The following is a 6805-nucleotide window of genomic DNA, read 5'->3' as shown; positions in this document are numbered from 1 at the left end:
GGCTGGGCTTAGAACGAGCGGGAGGAAGAAGGGCTGTCAGCAGCAGTGAGCAAGAACTACCGTCCCAAGCAGGGACACCAGGTAGTGCGGCAGGGAAACCAGGCAGAAACAAATAGGCTGACAGGGAAAACAAGAGACAAAAGCATTGGATTCCTTTCAGCGTTTGCTAAATTTAGCAGCCCTCTAGAATTAATTTGGAAAGCTTTAATTTAAGACTTCGCACCATTATTGTGGCCAAAAGATTTTAAGTTAAGGAAAACCATGAGTCTTCGTGCTATTCCAGATGTTACTTCATTAAAAAAATGAACATCTTCAAGTTCAGCTGGCCTATAATCCTCATCTCAATGTCACCATCAGAACTGGCTCCAAATTAGATACCTTCCTAAGTGCCCGTTCCTCCTTTTTGACAAACGCTTTAAGAAAAATGTAAGGTCATCTTTCATAATCACACTCCTGTAGCCAGAGTAAGAAGAGGTAAAACTGTTAGTGCACTTTAGAAATTTCATTTTAGACTACCTGAACAGCTGGTAAATATACACCACAGTCTGCAACTTCTGCCACAGCATGGGCAGGGTCAGTATATTTAAACTAAATGACTGAGATACAGGATGTATTAGGGAGTGGAAACAAAAACAAACAAAACCCCAACCATTTCAAACATCAAGTCCATCCAGAGAAAAAAAAACCCAAAACAAACAAACCACAGTTGTTTGACATACACACAGAAAACGAGGAATATGAAGGGCTCGATAGCAAGTCTTGGAAAGCTGAGAATGACTTTAAGGTATTTCAATATGGAATTACCTTCCTGGAGGATCATTGCTAGTTCTACCCATGCTACAAACTATTTATTGTAGGCTGAAATCAGATTCCTGTATCTGAGATGCTTTATCTTAAGGGTTATAATAAACATTAACTCTACGTACATTCCCTCTAGTGAAAAAAAAAAAAAAAAAATTACACACCAGACAGAAAACCTAAGACTACCTGAGTTCTTGATGTTAATATTGCTCTTAACCCAGTCTCTGTTTTCTAGACCAATCGCTTCAAAATTTTTTGGCTCGGTACATAACACCACCTCCACTCCCCCCAAATAAATAAAAACAGTATCTAGGCTCACTGAACAGGTATTTGTAGTCTGGTGATATCATACTCTTATCTCAAACATCAGGTAATTTGCTGCCTGCAGATAGGCGGAGGACAGTTGTTCACCTCCGGGAAACTGCAGGTGCTGTTCCCCAAACAGCCGTCCCACTTCCTTCACACCTCTCGACCACAAACCCACCCCATCGTTTTAGGGTGTCGTTGGCCGGCGCCCCGATAACCCGGAGGCTCCATGACCACGCTCAGTGCAGAGGCAGGTCCCACGGCAGCTGCATCAGGACATGCCACCAGCTCTTCTCCCTCCCTCTTTAACGAGCAGATTCCTCAAGCCTGCGAGCCCTCAGACCGGCAACCGCTAACTCTTTATCAGCTAACTCGCAGAGGGAAGGGGGGGAGGAATTTGGGATCTCTCCCATAACTGAGGAAGCCATAAAAAAAGTAGTAGAAGTTTACCGTGGTCTGCCAGCATTTCTGGATACCTCAGACCACAGGGACTTGTTGACCCCTTCAGCACCCGTTTGGAGCAAAGAGTCATTCCAAAGCCTTGTCTGAAAGCGACTTAGAATAGTCTTTCTGCCCGTTGCAGGTACCTGCCCTGCAGGCCCCTATGCCCCCTTCAATCCATACAAGGACAGTAAGGGCACGGGTGATACACTAGCTTCCATCTTGCTGCTTCTCACCCAACTACCGCACTGGGTACGGTAACTCAAGGTTTTCATTGATTTGGGACTACACAGAAGCCAGTCAGCCACGAACCAACACCAACAAGACAAATTCTGGCAGTTGCAGGGAAAAAAAAAAAAAAAAAAAAAAAAAAATGAGAAGAATCAGCATCTCTGAAGTCTCTTTGCAGAGATCAGCCAAGTGGAGGATACACAGAAACGAGTCAGAGATCTCCTCCCATTTGTGCCTGGAAAGGGTGGCACAGCTCTTACCTTGGGAAATGACCTCATCAGGGTGATGCCCTTCAAATTAATTAACAACTATACTCTGAAAGTCCACTTGAAATGCACACCTATCCCCTACCCCAAGGAATATCACCCTACACGCAGTGGCAAATTTGTTGTCAATGCTGCCACACACAGACTTGTTTGTTTAGCATTTCTGGCTACTTGCAGGTACCTGCAATAATCCCATGAGACAATACCACAGTCTAGGGCACATGACACTACACAGAGACATTTCACTTCACTGAACTAGCAGAAAACCCAGGAAAAAAAGATAGTAATAATAATACATATAAAAAAAAAAAAAAACCCCAATATTTAAAGAGAAAGTTTTCTACCAGGTTAGCAAACTAAGTCAGCTGAGGATATGTCCAGAAAAGTGCCAGACCTGCCCTAAAAGCAAAGGAAAGAAAGGCTGGTAGGGCACAGACATTTTGCACGGGCAAAGAGCATCACATCCCAGCCTGAACTGATCCAGGTTCCCACCACGACAGCACTGCTCAGTGCTCGCTGCATGGCAGCGCTGTCCCTGGGCCATCTGGCTCTCCCGAATTAAGCGTCACTTTTTTGGAGGGGACAATTTGCTAGAAGCTCAGCCAAACTGGCACGAGAACTATCGAAGCGGTGGCAAATAGGTAAAACGACGGCACGTTACTTGGGAAAGAAGATGACTCAACCCAAATCAAGTGGGAAGTTGAGAGCCAAGAGAACAGCACTGCAGCAAAACAAGGCATCTGGAGCAGAAAAGCAGCCACAACAGGAATTCCCTTGTGCCTAGACATGAAATATTATTACATAATTGCTCTGGGTGATTAAAACACAGCCTTCAACTAACCACTTCCCTCTAGGCCACCCCCAAGAGGCGGAACGATCTGGAACGCTGCAGGTGCACGCAGAGGGATGCTGTGCCATCAACCCCAGCAATTTAATCAAGCCTCAGTCCTTGCCCATCGTCAGCTTTTGGTGTCCATTATACAAATTAGCATCCAGAACAACAAACAACCCCACCAAGTAATGCAAATGAACGCAGCGGACAGGTCATCCTAGTAACAGAGGGAAAAAAACAACCACCATCAATCCTGTAACTACAAGCTTCCATGAAAACTTTGCCCCAAGATTACAGCTGGCTCTGCAGATGGTCAGAAGATCCAGGCACCAAAGAAGTTAACGAGAAAGTTAGAAAAGTCCCTGCTGAGTACACATCTCAACTTCCTGCTAGGCTTCAGGGCTACCTCCTAAGTTTAGTTGTCATTATGTTGCTTACTGTGTTAATGCTAAAAATTTATCTAAAGCATCACTTTACAGATGGGTAAAATGAGACCTCTGGTTTCCCCATGGGGAAAAAAAAAAAAAAAAAGAGTATTTCTCAGCATTCTTCCTTGGGACAGTGGCAAGATACACAGACCATTTAAAAGACCGATTTTTTTATTTTTTTTCACTAGCCTTTTGCCTAAAGGCTAGTTCAGGGTACGCCTCTCACAAACAGTACACATGCACTCTGTTTATAGCAGTGTGATAATGGTGATGTTGTGATAAAGAATAGATTAAAATACTCAAAGAAGCATTTAGCAGTGAAAAAGAGACTTACAAGTGAAATGTCCTAAAGGGAGACATTTATGTACAAACCAAGATAAAGTCCAGGATTTATGTACCAAGTCAGGACATCAGCTCAGATGGGTGATTTAATATGGCCCCTGGACTCCCTGCGGTTAAATTATGCATCTGACCTCTTCGCTATATGTATTTTAACAGTGTTAACTAATAAGCAGTATGGCCTTTATTACCATTTCCAGTTCTAATGACTGGTGGCACTATAAAAAGCACCGTTCCCAGCGACTCAGCCGAGGAGGTCAGGGTAACGGCAGCGCCTAGCGTGGCAATGCTGCTATTCAAGGAAGGTGCAAGGCCATCTCTGGCTCCAGCAAAGACTCAAAGAGAAGCAGGAGCTAAACATAGCATAGAACGGGGCTGGAAACAGCAAGATCTCCACTCCATCCATCCCAAGCATGACACAAGCTGGGAAAAAGCAGGCACCAGGGGAGGGAGAGCTGTGGAAGCAGGGATGGAGAGACAACGTCCGATGAAGGGTACCATTAGGAGAGAGGCCACGGAGACAGGGAAACCTAACGTAGTTTAAGGACAGCTATCTGCTCCCAAGGAACAGGGGACAGTGACATCTCATGCGCACATCACCAAAATGCAGAGCAGGAAATACGTTTCGGCTAAATAACCCCAATTGTTTCATCGTTGCTGGAGACAAAGCAGCGATGGAGCATCCAGCAGCCATTAGCTTGGACCACTGAAGATGAGAACACTGGGATTTACCAGCCAAACAAAAGTGCATTTTTTATTAATATACTTTTGGCTCTCTTTATGATATTTCAATATAACCCCTGGCTACTACACAGATGAGCATATATTAGACTAAGATTTAATAAAACTCTATTTAGAAAGATGAGAACATTGCATAATACATTACAGAAACAAATGTATTTTTGAAGGGAGTTAAGGGAGAGCTGAACATCCAGTCTTCTGAATTCATCCAGGGCAGCTCTCTCTCACAAAGGACGGTGGGATGCACGCAAGAGGAGTCAGCAGTTACGAGAATTGCTCCCACAGTATCAGAGCTCCTGAGGGTTTGTAAGAAAGTAAGTCCGAATTAAGCCACACTGATGTTCTGCCTGGGTTTTTCCTCTCTTTCTTCATGAGCATAAAGACAGCACACCCACCCAGAAAACCCCCAAAACAAAAGCAAAGCACAAACTAAGGAGGAATCTTGACCCCAAGAAAACAGCCTAATTATAATTACATGGGATTACAAATCAAAGCGAAAAAGCTGCCAAGTTTTTGGAAACGAGCATACAACAAAAATAAAAAACTCCACACTGGAAAAACCCATAGTCTCAAAAGATGATTATTATTCTTTCTAATAGAAAACAAGACAGCAGGGACCACAGCTGTTTATTTATCCCTGAAAATTGATCTGCCCTTTACCGCAAGTTCTTCCAAAGAACACTTTTTCATTATTTTTAAAGAAGCATGCAAGATAGCAAATTAACTCTCCCTTGACCTTTTGTGGCCAACTCGATGATGACCTTCAAGACTCAAACATTTAAAAAAAATTCACACTGATGTTCTGCCTGGGTTTTTCCTCTCTTTCTTCATGAGCATAAAGACAGCACACCCACCCAGAAAACCCCCAAAACAAAAGCAAAGCACAAACTAAGGAGGAATCTTGACCCCAAGAAAACAGCCTAATTATAATTACATGGGATTACAAATCAAAGCGAAAAAGCTGCCAAGTTTTTGGAAACGAGCATACAACAAAAATAAAAAACTCCACACTGGAAAAACCCATAGTCTCAAAAGATGATTATTATTCTTTCTAATAGAAAACAAGACAGCAGGGACCACAGCTGTTTATTTATCCCTGAAAATTGATCTGCCCTTTACCGCAAGTTCTTCCAAAGAACACTTTTTCATTATTTTTAAAGAAGCATGCAAGATAGCAAATTAACTCTCCCTTGACCTTTTGTGGCCAACTCGATGATGACCTTCAAGACTCAAACATTTAAAAAAAATTTTTTTTTTTTTTTTTTACAGTTTTCACTAAAAAGAATATTCCAAGATAATTTTTTTCCACGCTTAAGCATCGGTGTTAAACCCTAAAAACATATGATCCAGTCTCTGGTTATAAACAGAAGAAAATTTGCCCATCTTAAATGTCAAATTTCGTTATGCCCTTCTACATCACAAACCATTCAAGTCCACCATGTGGCTGTATTTTTCTCATGGAAGGAGTGTAGCTGGCTTGTCTTTTTTTTTTTTTTTAATCCATTCTGGGTTCAAGGTTTTTAGGGATTTGCTTTACCTACTTTTTCCCCTGTTGCTTTCAAGGGACACAAAGAGAAACTGAAATGGTTTTCAATGATTAAATACGACTGGGTGCCGGCTGACCAAAGCACAATCATGCCGGTCATCTGATTCTCGCTGCGTTTCTTTCTCCCAACTAGATAAACACAGTTAATCCAAAACACTGCTCCCAGGCAGGAAGTAATTTTTGCTGATCTTGTGGGGGGGGGAGGGGGAGGGGGTCTTGAGATTAAGGGAACTACTTTCCTGGTGTAGCAGTTTCATTTTACATTTCCAAGAGTCCCAATCGCCTGTTAATACCGACAAGGCCCATGCACAGCGGCAGGGCTTTCGCAGGGCCGGTACCATAAAAAAGCAAAAGCTTTTAGGGGAAAAGGCGGGGTGTTGTGGGGTTTTTTTGGTTTTTTTTTTTTTTTTTTTTTTGCAAGCGCTACTCAGCAAACATGAAGTAAGAGCAGAAAGCGGCACAGCCCTCCTCGCCAGAAATTTTCCACGTTAGCCATTACGTTAGGAAACACAAAACAGAGCAGTGTGCGCTTTCTGCCTCTGGAGTACAACAACTTGTGCGAGACATTTCTTCTTTTATTGCCCTACCGAAAACGGTTATGGAGGGAGTAAGTACAAAACAAGAAGAATTCGGCAGAACTTTGTCTCGTTTTCCTCCCAAAAGTGACCTCCTCACCAGCTTCCCCAGAAAGCAACCTGGTTTTTGGTTTGTACGGCTGCTTTAGCACACGGGCACAAAGACGAGCGATATCACAGCTGCAGCCTTCTCCACAACCCCTTTCCCCTGACCACCTGGTGACACTCGCCTGCGGCGTCTTTCCCACGGCCACCTGCGTCCCACGGCAGCAGGACAGCTGGCATATACCAGACAGCCG

This window comes from Charadrius vociferus, unplaced genomic scaffold (genome assembly GCF_000708025.1).
Source record: "Charadrius vociferus isolate BGI_N301 unplaced genomic scaffold, ASM70802v2 scaffold565, whole genome shotgun sequence".
NCBI classification, from domain to species: domain Eukaryota; kingdom Metazoa; phylum Chordata; class Aves; order Charadriiformes; family Charadriidae; genus Charadrius; species Charadrius vociferus.
This window is presented reverse-complemented; position numbering follows the sequence as displayed.